The 14,612-nt window shown below is 52.9% G+C and overlaps 1 protein-coding gene across 12 annotated transcripts in view; it reads right to left on the bottom strand.

Moving 5' to 3' along the window:
* MYO9B (myosin IXB) overlaps positions 1 to 14,612 on the bottom strand; it is a 91,076-nt gene that overhangs the window by 74,153 nt on the left and 2,311 nt on the right. The window lies entirely within an intron of this gene.

The raw sequence follows: 14,612 nt of genomic DNA, 5'->3' as shown, positions 1-14,612 counted from the left end.
ACCTCCCCTGGCAGATCCCTAAGTGGATGAAGACGCGGCCCCATGGGCCTTGGTTATATCCCCAAAACACATGAGGAAGGTTGCGAGAGGAAGGTTGGGATGAGCAAGACTGAACCTGCCCCGAAACTCAGGGACCTTGAAACCCCCGGGCACCTGAAACCCCACTGAGGAGGATGAACTCAGGGAGGGCCCCCAAAAACTCGCTCGAGAGAACTGCTCAGAGTGCATTTGCTTCCAGAACCCACAACCCCATTCCAATCATGACAAGAACATCAGCCCCAAATTGGGGGCATCCTGTGGGATGCCCGGCAGTCCTCCCCAAGACTGTGAAGGTCACGAGCAACAAGGAAAGACCAAGGAGTCATCCCAGGCAGAGGAAACTGCGGAGACACGATGACTCAATGCAACAGGGTTCCCTGGACAAAATGCATTTGCTCCTAAAGACATTTCGAGAAAGAGAGAAAAGGCAGCCAGTCCTGGCAACAGCTCATTTTGTGTCTTGGAGCAAAAGGCAGAAAGGCAGTGTGGGTCACGTGGGGGCCCACTGTGTGCCACCCAAGCGTGACTGAAGATAAAAAGATGAACGAGACCTTGGCTCAAAGCCCAGCGGGAGAAGCTAATATGCAAACAAATGTGAGAGAATATCAACCATGAGCGTGAGAAGTTACTGTTCCCAAGAGCCAGAGAAGGCTTTAGGGGAACGGTAACATCTAAGAGGGGTTCTGAGGGATGAAGAGGAGTTCACAACGAAGCTCTGCCCATTCATGTACATACTGTCCACAGCTGTCTTCGTTATATCAGCATAAGTGAATAGTCACAACACAGATTAGTAACCTTAAGACCTGGAAAGTTGAACGTACTTATTTTCCAGTCTTTTATAGAAACAGTATGCAGACCTCTGCCCTGGACAGAAGCATGACTCAGAGGCTGAGATGATCTGGGTTCTGGGAAACTGAGTCCCACAGCAGTGTTAGGAGGGTGGGGGATGGGTGAGGCTGAACAAAACCAGACATTATGAAGCTGCTACAAACAGGTAGGTAGGTAGTGGCAACAGGTACGAAGGTTAGGGGAGATGGGAGTATTTAATTTTCTAAACTTTCCTCCAAATTATTAAGTAACTTTGGTATATTTCTTTCCAGTTTAATAGATGTTACATGTTTTAATAAAATCTGAATTGCTCTTAATGTGGTATGTTGGTACAGATGAACATTTCTCCGTGCCATGAAATACGCTTTGAAACATGATTTCTGAGTCCTTGGACGCACATCTTCATGTCCAAGTCTGAGCATTTCCTTGGGATCAGTTCACTCATGTAATTAGCAGATAAATGGATGTGAACGTTGATAAGTGTCTTTTTTCAAAAAGCCACAGTATCCTGCAGAAAAATTCTATGAAACGGTGGGGCTCATCTGCTCTGGAAACACTCCGGCAGTTTCTTTAAAAGTTAATAATATGCCTAGCATGTGACCCACTCCTAGGACTTAAGAGAAATGAAGCAGATGTTCATACAGAGATTGTACATGAATGTTCTTTTTTTCTATAATTAATTAATTTATGGCTGTGTTGGGTCTTTGTTGCTGCACGCGGGCTTTCTCTAGTTGCGGTGAGAGGGGGCTACTCTTTGTTGCAGTGCGCGGGCTTCTCATTGTGGTGGCTTCTCTTGTTGTGGAGCACGGGCTCTAGGCGCGCAGGCTTCAGTAGTTGTGGCTCACGGCCTCTAGAGCGCAGGCTCAGTAGTTACGGTACACAGGCTCAGTTGGTCTGCGGCACCTGGGATCTTCCTGGACCAGGGCTTGAACCCGTGTCCCCTGCATTGGCAGGCGGATTCTTAACCACTGCACCACCAGGGAAGTTCCCACATGAATGTTCTTAATGGCATTGTTTCTAAAAGTCCCAGACTAGAAACAAACTGAACGTACACAAACCGGTGAATGGGCGAATAAGCCGCCATACAATGGAACATGACTCAGCTGTGAGAAGGGACACAACACAAACGTCACAACAGCATGGAACAACATGGAACAATCTCAGAATCTGTGTGCTGAGTGAAAGACAGAAGACGAAAAAGAGTACCTATAGACCCATCAATTCCACTCCTAGGTATGGACCCAAAAGACTTAAAGACAGGGATTCAAACAGATACTTGGACACACACGTTCACAGCAACCCTATTCACAATAGCCAAAAGGTGGAAACAACCCAAATTTCCATCAGCTGATGAATGGATGAACAGAATGTGGTCCATCTACACAATGGAATGTTACTGATTCATGCTACAATGTGGATGAACTCTGAAAACATTATGCTGAATGAAAGAAGACAGAGACCAAAGGCCACATGTTGTATGAGCCCATTTATATGAAACGTCCAGGACAGGCAAATCCATAGAAATAGAAAGTAGACCAGTGGTTCCCAGGGTCTGGGAAGTGAAGAGGCGGGGGAATGGGGAGAGACTCCTGATGGACACAGGGTTTCCTTTTGGGGTGATGGAAAAGTTCTGGAGCTAGATAGAGGTGATGCTTGCAAAACATTACAAATATGCTAAATATTATTGAATTGTTCACTTTAAGTGGGTAATTTAATATTATACAAATTTCATCTCAATAAAATTCTCAAGAGTACATATTATATGATTCCACATACAGGTGACCCTTGAACAACATGGGTTTGAATTCTGTGGGTTCACTTATATGCAGATTTTTTTCACTAAATATGTACTTTAGTACTACATAATCTGTGGTTGGTTGAAGCCCAGGATGGAGAGCCACAGATATGGAGAGCCAACTGCAAAGTTATACATGGATTTTTTTTTTAATATTTATTTATTTGGCTGCGACTGGTCTTAGCTGCTGCACACAGGATCTTTTTTTTTTTTTTTTTTCCAATTGCGGCTTGTGGGATCTTTTTTAGTTGCGGCATGCGGGCTCTTAGTTGGCACGCAGGATCTAGTTCCCTGACCAGGGATCGATCCCGGGCCCCCTGCAATGGGAGCATGGAGTCTTAACTGCTGGACCACCAGGGAAGTCCTTATACATGGATTTTTGAATATTTTGATTTTGTATATGAAGGGCAGCGTCCTCAACCCCTGTGTTGTTCAAGGGTCAACCGTACGTAAATTTCTAAAAAGTGTAAATTAATTAGAGACAGAAAACTGATTGTTGGCCGCTTGGAGGAGGGGGACAGGGCGGGAGGACAAAGGGGTCAGGGAGATTTTTGGGGTGATGGATGTGCTCACTATCTTGATCGTGGTCGTGGGCTCCTGGGCGCTTGCATGTGTCACAACTCACCCAATCACACACTTCAAATAAGCGCCATTTATAGCGTACTGATTACACCCAATAAAGCTGTTTAAAACAAAGCATGTGGATTATGAAAGGACCGAATTCCCCAGGAGTGCAACTTTTTTTTTTTTTTTTTGCGGTACGCGGGCCTCTCACTGTTGTGGCCTCTCCCGTTGTGGAGCACAGGCTCCGGACGCGCAGGCTCAGCGGCCATGGCTCACGGGCCCAGTCGCTCCGCGGCATGTGGGATCTTCCCGGACTGGGGCGTCCCCTGCATCGGCAGGCGGACTCTCAACCACTGCACCTCCAGGGAAGCCCAGGAGTGCAACTTTTAAAAACCTCTTGCTTTCTTTTCAAAATGCCCAATCCTCGAGACCCAGCCACCGAGTTCCTCGGATGCCACTGCAAGGAAACGGCTGGGAACCTATGAACTTGTCTGTGTTCAGAGGTGCCAGGTGGTGCTGCCCACCTGACCGTCCCCCGGAAACTATGAGAGCTAACTGCAGGACGTTCCTGGGCAGCCCCACAAGGCTGTGGAGGGTGGGTAGTTTATGCGCTTCCAAGCCTGGTGAGAGAGGCAGGAGCCCAAACTGTAGATCTGCACCTTAATCAGGGCCACATGAATGCACGTGTGAGCTTGTGAACATACATGTACGAATGTGAGCACACGTGCAGACACAGACACGCGTGATTGAATGCACACTCTCACACGACCGTGCTCACACATGCACACACACAAACATGGACACACATGCACAAACAGAATTTCATTTGAACACACCCACACTCACAGGCGTGCACACACACACACGCGCGCGCAGACCCAGGGCTTCAGGCAGAGCCTGACACGCACTCGTGGAGACACGGCTCACGAGCGCCACAACTTCTGGGGGCACGTTCCAGCTCAAGGACCAGGGGTTTTGGATGGTCTCACGCCCAAGCTGCCTGGATGCAGGCAGCACAAAGGTCACAGGGATGCACCTGCTTTCTCCTCCCAGCAGACACCGAGCTGGCTGAGCGAGAAGCCATCAGGGCCCAACCACGTGATCTTGCTCAAGGGAGCCTCTGTCACCTGCCCTGACAAGGGTCTGGTTGACGCTGGGACAGGCTGAAGGCTGTATGGCCCGCTGAGCTCTGTGCTGCCCCACATCCTCCAGGGCTCGCTGATCATGAGGCAGCCTCGGAGCCCACGGGGGACTTTTACAGCTCTGGGCCCCTTGGTGGGAGGAGCAGGGGACTCCATACTCTTGAGACTGGGGGCCATGGGGGCAGTCACAGGTCCAGCCAGTGCACACCCCACCCCCAGGCCAGGAGGAAGTACTAATAGATAAGCCTTGCTCAAGGGGTCTGCTGACTGGGCCGGCCAAAGAGAAGGGGTGGGGCAGGGTGGACACCAGCTGGGGGCCCTCACAGGAGTCCCCGCAGGGCCCACCTGACCCACCCTGCAGCAGCTGCCCCTCCAGCCATCATAGCCCACGTAGGCCCACCACATCTGCATCCTGGGAAACTCCACCCCTGCACCTGCCCGTGGGGCCCTCCCCACGCCCAGCCAGCCTCACCAGGTCCTGCTCCCCAGGGAGCCTGCACTCTCCTCTCAGAGCGGCTCCCTTTTCCCCCTTCCCGGGGGGGGGGACCCTCCCACCCTCCCACTGAAATAGCTCATGGGCCTGAACACCAGAGACACTAGTAAATCCTTCTCCAGCCCAGGGTCGAGTTCCCTCCTGGCTTCCACGCAGCCTGGAGCTGGTCCTTCCTGCTCGCAGCCGTCCCTCGGTCCGCTATGCCCCCATGCAGTAGAAACCACTGCTCCCCTCTCCAGAGATGCCACCCAGCTCCTGCCAATCATGCCTTTCCTGGTCCTGCTCACTTGCTCTGCAGCCGTGGGGATCAGGTGTCACCTGGACCTGCCCCTGGAGCCCATCCACTCTGTTGCACTCCCCCATCAGGGGCTAAGCTCGTGCCCAGGGACGCCCACCCCACCTCCAGCCCCAAACACCCAGGGGGTTTGCTCCCTGCTCCTCCCACTGACCACATCCTGTCTGCTGTCCCTAGAACAGCCTTCTCTTCTCACCAGGAGGTCAGGAGGGCCTCTGAGGGACCCTTGTCTCCATCCTCTGGGCCATTGCAGGGCAGCGCCTGGAAGCATTGGTCTAGGTGTGAGTGTCCCAACACAGGGCCCCTCGGGGACGCCCTCTGGCCAGCGCTCAGCCCCTGGCCATCAAGGCCCATATAGCACAGCCCCCCGCTGGTAGACTGGCTGCTGCAGGGAGCAGTTCTTGGACGTACTCTGGCTGTTCCCCACCCAGCCAGGCCCAGGCTTGCAGGCCCCCTCCAGCCACGGAGAAGCTGCCCAAAGCCTCCAACCCACAGGGGGAAGTCTGCTTCCCCCAGCCCGGGCTGCATTCCCATGAGACACCGACCAGGCCATCACCACGGGTCTGGCACCCTGCCCTCCCCTTCCCTCCCCTGCATCTCAGACGGGGGCCGGCCCCACACTGCTGCCTCCTTCCAGTGCCATCCGTGTCCCCTGTCCTCGTCCTCAGGTTGGAATGCCCCTCGGACCCCTCAGCCAGATCCCAGGCAGCTCTGTTCCCAATGCGGATGCGCCCTCTTAGACCCAGAGACTCCTCATTCCACACGTGGCACCACCTGAACCTGAACACTGGGCTGATGTGATCCGCTCTACATCCTCACTACGAAGGCCCCTGACCCCTCTGCCAAAGTGACTTCCGGAGAGGCCCACCCAAGTGAGAGGTCTGCCCGGAGCAGCCTGAGAAGTGCTGCCTCAAAGCATCCTCACTGGCACCGAGGATCAATATTTTTCTCAACCCATGGCCATCAGTGGGCACAAAAGAGCATTTTGTCACTTATAATCCTGTCAGGCTGGGTTTTTTGACAATTCACTGTATTCAGTAACGATTTTTCTGTTTCTGGAAGCTGTTCATATCCGTTGCCCTTTTTCTCCCACTGAACCATGCCTACCTAGCTCATTGATTTGGAGGCGCTCTTTGTATAGGAATGGTATTAACTCTTTGCGACGTCTGATGAATCTAATTCATACAGATTTACTTTTGCGTATGGTGTTTTTTGATACAAATACTACATTTTCCAGGCAGTCAGATCTGTGGGTCATTTCTTTCATGATGTCTATCGCACATTCCCCTCCCAGAGCTGGGGAGCATGGAACCACACTCTGTATTCCTCTCCCTCCCTGGACTTACTCTTTACATTTCAGTCTTTATCCATCTGGAAATTATACTGGAGGGTGTAAGAGTTTCCTAGGGCTGCTGTGACAGAGTACTATAAACCAGGTGGCTTAAAACAAGAGAAATGTACTGTCTTGCATTTCTGGATGAGTCCAAAATCAAGGTGTGGGCAGGGCTGGCTCCTTCCGGAGGCTCTGAGGATGAAACCATCCCATGACTCTCCTGGCTTCCGGTGACCTTTGGTTTGTAGGTGCATTACTCCGATTTGCTGGCCCAACATCACATGGAGGCCTTCTCTGTCTCTGTGTCCTCCTCTCGTCTTATAAAGACACCAGTTATTGGATTCAGGATGAAGCCACCTTGAGATCTTAACATCCGCAGATGCCTTATTTCTAATCAAGGTCACATTCTGAGGTTCCGGGTGGAATGAATTTTGGGGGACACCAGTCAACCCGGTACAGTGTGGGAAGTGCAAGGAAAATCCAGATGGTCTCCAAAGAGTGAAGCAATTGTTTTAATGCTTTTTCTTAAAGAATCTGTCTCTCCCCAGACCAGGGAGGCTCCTTTGTTAAAGATCACACGTTAAGTTATGTTACACACGTGGGTCTGCCTCTGGGCTGTTGATATGTGCGTGGAGCCATACTGTGATTACCACAGCTTCAGGGGATGCCCTTAAACAGTGACATCTTTCTCGGAGGAGCTCAGATGTTTTCTCTGGCTTCTAAGCACGTCTTCCTCACGGAGTCTTAACAGAGTCTGAGACCTGGAAGCCAGTCACGTTGTGGCTTAAGGTACTTTCTACAAGTGGATGTGAAACCTGCACCCCAAGAATCCCCAGACTGTGTCTGGAATGAAAGGAAGCAGGTCTGGGACTGAGGAACTGGGGGCCCTGGGTCCCCAGGGGGCATAGCTCGGCGAAGTGGCAATTGCACGCTGCGGCCGTGTGTTGGGGGCAGCAGGTCCTGAAAAGCCGTGTGTCTGTCTTTGAGCCAAACCGCCTCTTCAAATGCCCCGAAGTTAAAATGCCTGTTCTGCCTTCTGACTAATGCTCACAGAAGCACACGCGATGTGAACAGGAAGCAAAACCCGTCCCTAAACTGATAGGATCCGTCTACCTGGAACTCATCGGAGAACTATGCCCTCATCACAAAATGGAAACCAATCTGTCAGACTATAAAATTCCTGTATGAAAGAGCCAAAAAGGTGGAAGGGAAGTGCCCATCAAAGGATGAGTGGATATGGGACTTCCCTGCTGGTCCAGTGGCTAAGACCCCGAGCTCCCAATGCAGGGGGCCCGGGTTCGATCCCTGGTCAGGGAGCTAGAGCCCACATGCGTGCTGCAACTAAGAGTTCACATGGTGCAACCAAGAGATCCCACATGCCGCCAAGAAGATCCTGCACGTGGCAACAAAGATCCCGAGTGCCGCCACTAAGACCCGGAACAGCCAGAAAAAAAAGGATGAGTGGATAAACAAAATAGGGTCCACCCACCCAGGGGAATATTACTCATCCATAAAAAGGGATGAAGTGCTGACACACCCTACAACGTGGATGAACCTCCAAAACATCATGCTGAGTGAAAGAAGCCAGATACCAAGTATGATCCCATGGACGTGAAACGTCCAGAATAAGCAAATCCACAGAGACAGAAGGCAGATGAGTGGTTGCCAGGGCCTGGGGGAGGGGAATGGGAGAGACTGCTGATGGGGACAGGGTTTCCTTTTGGGGTGACGGAAATGTTCCGGAACTAGACAGAGGTGGTGGCTGCACATCACTGTGAATCTCAACGTTACTAATGGCCAATCTTCTGCGCACGATAAAATGAATTCCCGCTGAGAAACCTGAACGTTGAAAAACTAAAAAGGCTTTTTTGCAAACGCCATACTGGTGTCCTTTCAGCGCTTGGAGGGGATGTGAGCCTCAGTTCAGGGCCTTTGTCTCATGCTCTCAGAGAAAGGAGGCACAGGGAAGAGGGTGAGGCCACCAAAAATTCGGCCCTCGGGATGAGTGGACAAATGTGAATGAGCCGCTCTCAAGGCCCGGCCAAGGTCTGATGCGTGAAAAAGTGAGGTTCTGCCGATCAGCTTGGCGAATGAGTTGGAATTGGCTGGAAAATAAGGAGGACGGGGGCCTCCAAAAAGTGTAGCATAGCCGCTTCGTTTATATAAGGCCATAATTTGAAGCCACATGTTTATTGGATGAAATCATCCTCAAGTTAAAAGGAGAGGGCCGGCGTTACAGCAGAGTCAGTTAGGAAACACCGTTTAGAAGTCAGCGCGTTTCCACTTTTCCACACGTGTTTCCTTGAGCCTGTTGGGATTGTTTTAGGAAATGATCACGTGAAGTTATTGGAAAGATGGACATGCCGAGAAATAGCTACAAAAGAAGTATGTTTCTCAGTCTTGGCAGCTCAGAGCTGGAGAACAGTTTAGGCTTTAGGTTGGGTGAGGGGGGGATGCGGCCATAGGCCACGGAACGTCCAGAGCCCCCAGAAGCTGGAAGGGGCAAGGAAGGGTCTCCCCCCGGAGTCTCTGGAGAGTCACGGCCCTGCTGATGCCTTGGTTTGGGACTTCTGGCCTCCAGAGCTGCAAGGGAATCCATTTCTATCGTTTAAGCCACTGAGTTTGTGGTACCAATTTACGGCAGCCCCAGGACATGAATCCAGGGGTCTGCTGCAGAAGATACTGGATGCTCTGATGGAGGCCATGGTCAGGAACGGCCACCACCTCTCTTTTGCCTTACTTAAATATCCCTGGAGAAGCCCATCCCAAACACCCTCTCATGACTGTCCCTTACTTCCCTAATTCGTCCCCCTAGGCCTTCTAGTCTGGCCCAACCGGTCTGAGTCCTAGAGAAGGCTCTTCCTCCAGGCAAGTGCTGGGGCAGCCTGGTCCATTCACCTGTCCCTGAGGCTGATCCCTCTCCTTGGGGTCTGTGGCTATGTCCCCAACGAGGCTGTCTTCTTTCAAAGTCTGTCCAGTCAACAAATGTTTCTCCACTGCCCACACCCCACCCCGGGCCAGGCCAGGCTGGCAGCAAAATAGAGTAAGAATGTGGCAGTGTCTGGCCTTCAGGGAACTGGACAAATCAACCCACCAGAGAAGAGGCATTTCCAACAGCAATAGTGCTTTGGACAGGAAAAATGCAGTGTGTTCGTGCAGCAGCTTTCAACGGGGTGGGAATTGCGGCAGGCAATTCTGCCCTACCCCATGGGACAGTTAGCAATGGCTGGAGACATATTTGGTTGTCACCACTGGGGGGGGAGGGGAGGTACTTCTGGCATCTGGTGGGTGGAGGCCAGGGATGCCGCTCAACACCCTACAATGTGCAGGACAGGCCCCCACAGCAGAGAATGATCTGGCCCTGGACGTCAGCAGCGCCGTCATGGGGACAGAAACTGACCAGAGCAGGGTGGTCACTTCGGATTAACCAGGAGGCAAGGAGGCGCTCAGAGGAGATAGTTGCCAAGGCCTGCGCAGTGAGACAGGATGGATGGGCTGAGCTTGGCGATGGCGGCCCAGGCGAGGGCGGTGAGCGCCATGGGCAGGGGCAGCTGGGGCTGGCCTCAGAACAAGGGGACCAGTGTGGCCGGCAGGAGGGGGAAGGGCCGAGGTCAGGAAGGTCAGATCCCACAGGGCCTTGTGAACATGGGAAGGAGTCCGGATTTTCATGCAAGTCTGATGGGGAACCCTGGCTAGTTGGAGACAGGGAGGACCGAGACATGAGTGACATCAGGAAGGAATTAGCCAAGCCTAGTGTGGCAGGCAGACCGGGGTGGGGGCAGGTATCCGGCGGCTCCTGCAGGTGTGGGTTGGGGGGACTGATGGTGATTCGGGTCAGGCCTGTGGGACACAGGTAGGTTCCGGTTCCAAGGGGAAGGCAGAGCCGCAAGGCCCTGTGGGGGGCTGGGTTCCGGGTCCTTCCCTGTTGACCGGTAGGCTCATAAAGACATGGAAAGTAGCCTGGGAAGTGGGTCTGGGCGGGCAGAGGAGAACCCTTTGGGACCCTCCTCTCCAATGACACGGTCTACCTGTCATCATGCCCTGGTGGAAAGCCACCTTGAGAACCTTATACGGGCAGAGCTGCGGCGACAACACACAAAAGCCCTGCCTGAGACCAGATTGAGCAGCTCCCAGAGAACAAGGGAACGCCGCTTGGCTTTTAAAGGCAGTTCAGATCCCCGGGTAGGGCTCTGGAGGCTGCTGTGCCAGCCCGGTCACCGGGGGCTGGGTGTGACTCTTCTCCTAGGGGACACCTGGCAACGTATGGAGACAGTTTTGGTTGTGACAACTTGGGGGGCGGGTGCTACTGGCATCTGGTGGCTGGAGGCCAGGGACGCCACTCAACACCCTACAATGCACAGGACGGTCTCCACCACAGAGCATGATCCAGCCCCAGACGTCACCAATGCCAAGGCTGAGAAAGCATGCTTTCAATAAATAAGAAAAATGTTTGCACACTTCAGGGTCTCCCCAGGGCCTCACAGGCACACAAGATGTTAGCATGATTCCAAGCCCACGTTCACCTGACTACACAACGTTTAGAAGGAGGGACCAAGAGAGGGAGCTGGCCTTGTGGGGCGACTGCCCCAGCTGTTAGGGCCTAGGGCCACCTGCCCCCGTTCCAGTCTCTTTTTCCACTCCAGATACCCTGTTCCTTAGCTTCCCCACCTTCATCCTCTCATCTCCCTGCTAAACCAGGGGGCAGACTCCCTCGAGACCACCAGGAGGAAAGGGACCAGCCCCCTGAGGGTCTAAGGGCCAGCCTACGCTCCTACACTTCCTTTGTGTCACGCGTTCTGATAAACAGCATCTCCGCGTGACAGCCAAGGACTCTTGGTGATCTTCCCAAGCAGTGGCCTTGGACCCTGGCACGCTTGCCAGGAAATGAAAGCCCCAGGTGCGTCTCCAGGATCTGAGAAGCAAAATCTCAAAGTCTCCTCTGGGCTCACCAGGTTCCGTCCACCCTCTAATGGGACGGAGAGGCTCTGAGAGATGAGTAGGAAGATCGTGGCAAAGCCCCGGGTGGTCCTGATGCCGACCCTGTCCTGTTTGCAAGGAAGCAGCAGCAGTAGCAGCGGCCTTGCAGGCAAATGACCACGCCGGGGCTCTTGGGCCTTCCTCTCCCTCCATCAGCCAGCTCAAGCCAGGCCCAGGCTCCTGTTCCAAGCTCGCTGGTGCCAGGTACTTCACGGCCCTCACCGGGCTGATAAACTGACTTCCGTGGACATGACTGCTGGCCGGACATCTGTGCTCTGAGCAGAGGGACGAGGGCTATTCCCGCTCCCTCAGTATCCCTGAGAGCCAAATCTGCACCTGGCTTGTTAACGCTTTTTTGCGGAATGACTTTCAGATTTTCCAGAAACTTCTTTTGTCTCATCACCTGTGGCAGCAGCCGGTCCCAAAGTCACTTTGTTCCATGAATGGGTTGTTTTTGGACTCCTCTCTTGACCCTGGCAATACTGAGGACACGGACCCCCGTACACCCCAATTATAAATCTTGGCCGGCCCCTGGGTGGGCACACACTGTCTCCCAGGCCTGGCTCTAAACACACCCCTTGTAAAGTCCCATGAGGTCTGCTCCTCCCGAGTCCTGTTCTTGCCTCTCTATTGTCACCCCAAGAATAAGGACCTGTGCAAGATCTGGAAAATTCCCTAACAGGGCACTTCCAAAGTCGACATGGCCAACCTGCCTACCTACCCTAAAATGTTTATTTAAATGAGTGAGACAAAACTAAACGAACTTATTCTCTCTAAGTACCATTATTTATTGATAATTCCCTCACTAAATAAAAATGACATCTGTCTCTTATGCAGTGTTACAGCCTGAATTGTGTGCCCGCCCCCTACCCCGCCAATTCATTATGTTGAAGTCCTACTTCCCAGGACCTGAGAATGTGACTGTATTTGGAGACAGGGCCTTTAAAGAGGTGATTCATTCAAAAGGAGGTCATTAGGGTGGGCCCTGATCCAAAGCGACAATCGGACACGGACTCACACAGAAGTAAGGTAAAGACTCACACAGGGGTGAAGACTCGGGGAGAAGACAGCCATTGACCAGCCAAGGAGGGAGGCCTGAATGCATCCTTCCCCCGTGGCCTTTGGAAGGCACCAACACTGCCCACACCCTGATTTGGACTTCTGGCCCCCAGATCCATGAGACAGTACATTTCTGTTGCTTAAGCCACCTAGCCTGTGGTACTTTGCTACGGCAGTCCCAGGAAACTTGCACACGCGGCAGTGACAGTCATGAAATGCTTGGAGCTGGCTTCCCTCTCGCACACACAACCCTAAGAAACGGGGCAGAACTGGGATGTAAACGAATGAGTCAGACCAGGACGGCTTATTCATTGCTCCGACTAAGCCACAGGCTGAGTCCTTGAATCACTACTTTATTTATCATCGGGGCCCGGGCTCAGAGTCTCAACGAGGAAATGAGTAGAACCCAAACTCATCGGCTGAGTTTTTGAGACATGCCTCATCTCCAAGGCCCTTTCTAGGCCAACATGAAAAAAAGCAAAGAGGTGAAGTGATGGGCTCTGCACCTCGGCCGGCAGTGCGCTGGCTTGTCGGGGGCCCGGCGGTGCTCAGACAGAGCCCTTTGTTCTGTCCCTCCGTCTCCGGGACGAGGGCAGAGAGAAGGGCCTGTCTTGCTCGGCGGGGAGGCCGAGCAGGGGCTGCCTGGCACAGTTGGTTGGGGATGCTGGGTGCACAAAGGGCTGGTGGATGGGGACTGGGGGGAGGGCAGCATCCAGAAGGGGTCAGAGGGCCCCAGAATGTGCGGTTTCCTCCCCTGGAGTTAAAGCAGCAATGTCATGGTCGGGGAACAAGCAGAGGAGGACACGTGAACAGCAAAACTTAGTCTGTGCTTGAGGACGGACTGGCGTCTGGAGCCAAGAGGGCAAACGCGAGAAGATAACGTGGCTTCAAGAGCCACAGTGATCTGGGGCTACCTCCAAAGTAGCTCTTTGAGAGGAGAACCTGATACCTCTAATCTTGGAAGAAAAGCAACAATTTGTTCCGAGACAAGGACCGTTCCCGCAGAAATCCAGGTCAGTGGGAAGACAAAGAGGAGACAGACAATGGCATCTGCTGTGCCAGCGCGTGATGACGGCCCCAGCTCACCTCCTCTTCCTCCTCTGCTGCACATTCTCGGGGCACGTTCTCTAACTCCCCCTCGGTCCATTCCCAGTGGTGGCTCCTTTTTATCAGGACTCCAGATTAAGAACCGAGCAGATGGCAGAATTCAATCGCTGGCCTCTTTTCCCCACGCCTGCCCTTGGTAGCCATTTGCTGGGAGCCCAGCAAACACCAAGGACCCACCGAGGCAATGGTGGGCCTGGAGCGGGAACCAGATTTTACTACAGAGCAGTGCTCCTGTCCCCCAGGGGACACACAGCCACGTCTGGGGACATTTTTGGTTGTCACAACTTGGGGTGGGTGTGTACTATTGGCATCTCGTGTATGAAGGCCAGGGATGCTGCTCGACATCCTGTAATGCACAGGGTGGCCCCACAGCAAAGAATGACCCGGCCCCAGATGTCAATGGTGCTGCAGTTGAGAAACTGCTCTAGCAATTTGGTCTTCGCCAAAGTGAGGTTACTAATGATCCTCCGTACTTCTAGAAAGCACAGCGAGCCATTTCTGAAGTCGTCACCTGCCTGAGCCTAGTTTCTATATCGAGAAAATAGGAACTGCAATCCCCTTGCTGCTGGTTGGCAGAATAAAAGAGTTGGGTATAAAAGCATCTATCACAGAAGATGCTCAATAAAGAGCTGCACATGGACGTGCTTATGTGGTTCCCTCTTCCCCACTTGGTTTAACACCTCTGTATCCTTCAAGGCTTGGCTTAGGGCCAGCCACCTCTCCTGAGGAAACTTGCTGGAATCCCCCATGCCCTGAAGCTTGTGTTGGTCGTTCCTGATTCTGTCCCCACAACTTCTTGTGCCACTTCTGTTGCTGCACTGATCAACTACTCTGAACTCCATTATTCCTGCTGGGGAGGGTGGCCCACTAGAATGTCCCTCCCCCAGGGCACAAGGGCTCATCTCTGCCCCTGGGACCCAGCCCACAGCACCTTGCATGATCAGCCCTTGCTTCACTGAATTCTGGGTCCACCCAAAACG

Source organism: Globicephala melas, chromosome 3 (assembly GCF_963455315.2).
Source record: "Globicephala melas chromosome 3, mGloMel1.2, whole genome shotgun sequence".
NCBI classification, from domain to species: domain Eukaryota; kingdom Metazoa; phylum Chordata; class Mammalia; order Artiodactyla; family Delphinidae; genus Globicephala; species Globicephala melas.
Note: the sequence above shows the minus strand (reverse complement) of the source record. Positions and strands in the feature narration are given on the sequence as shown.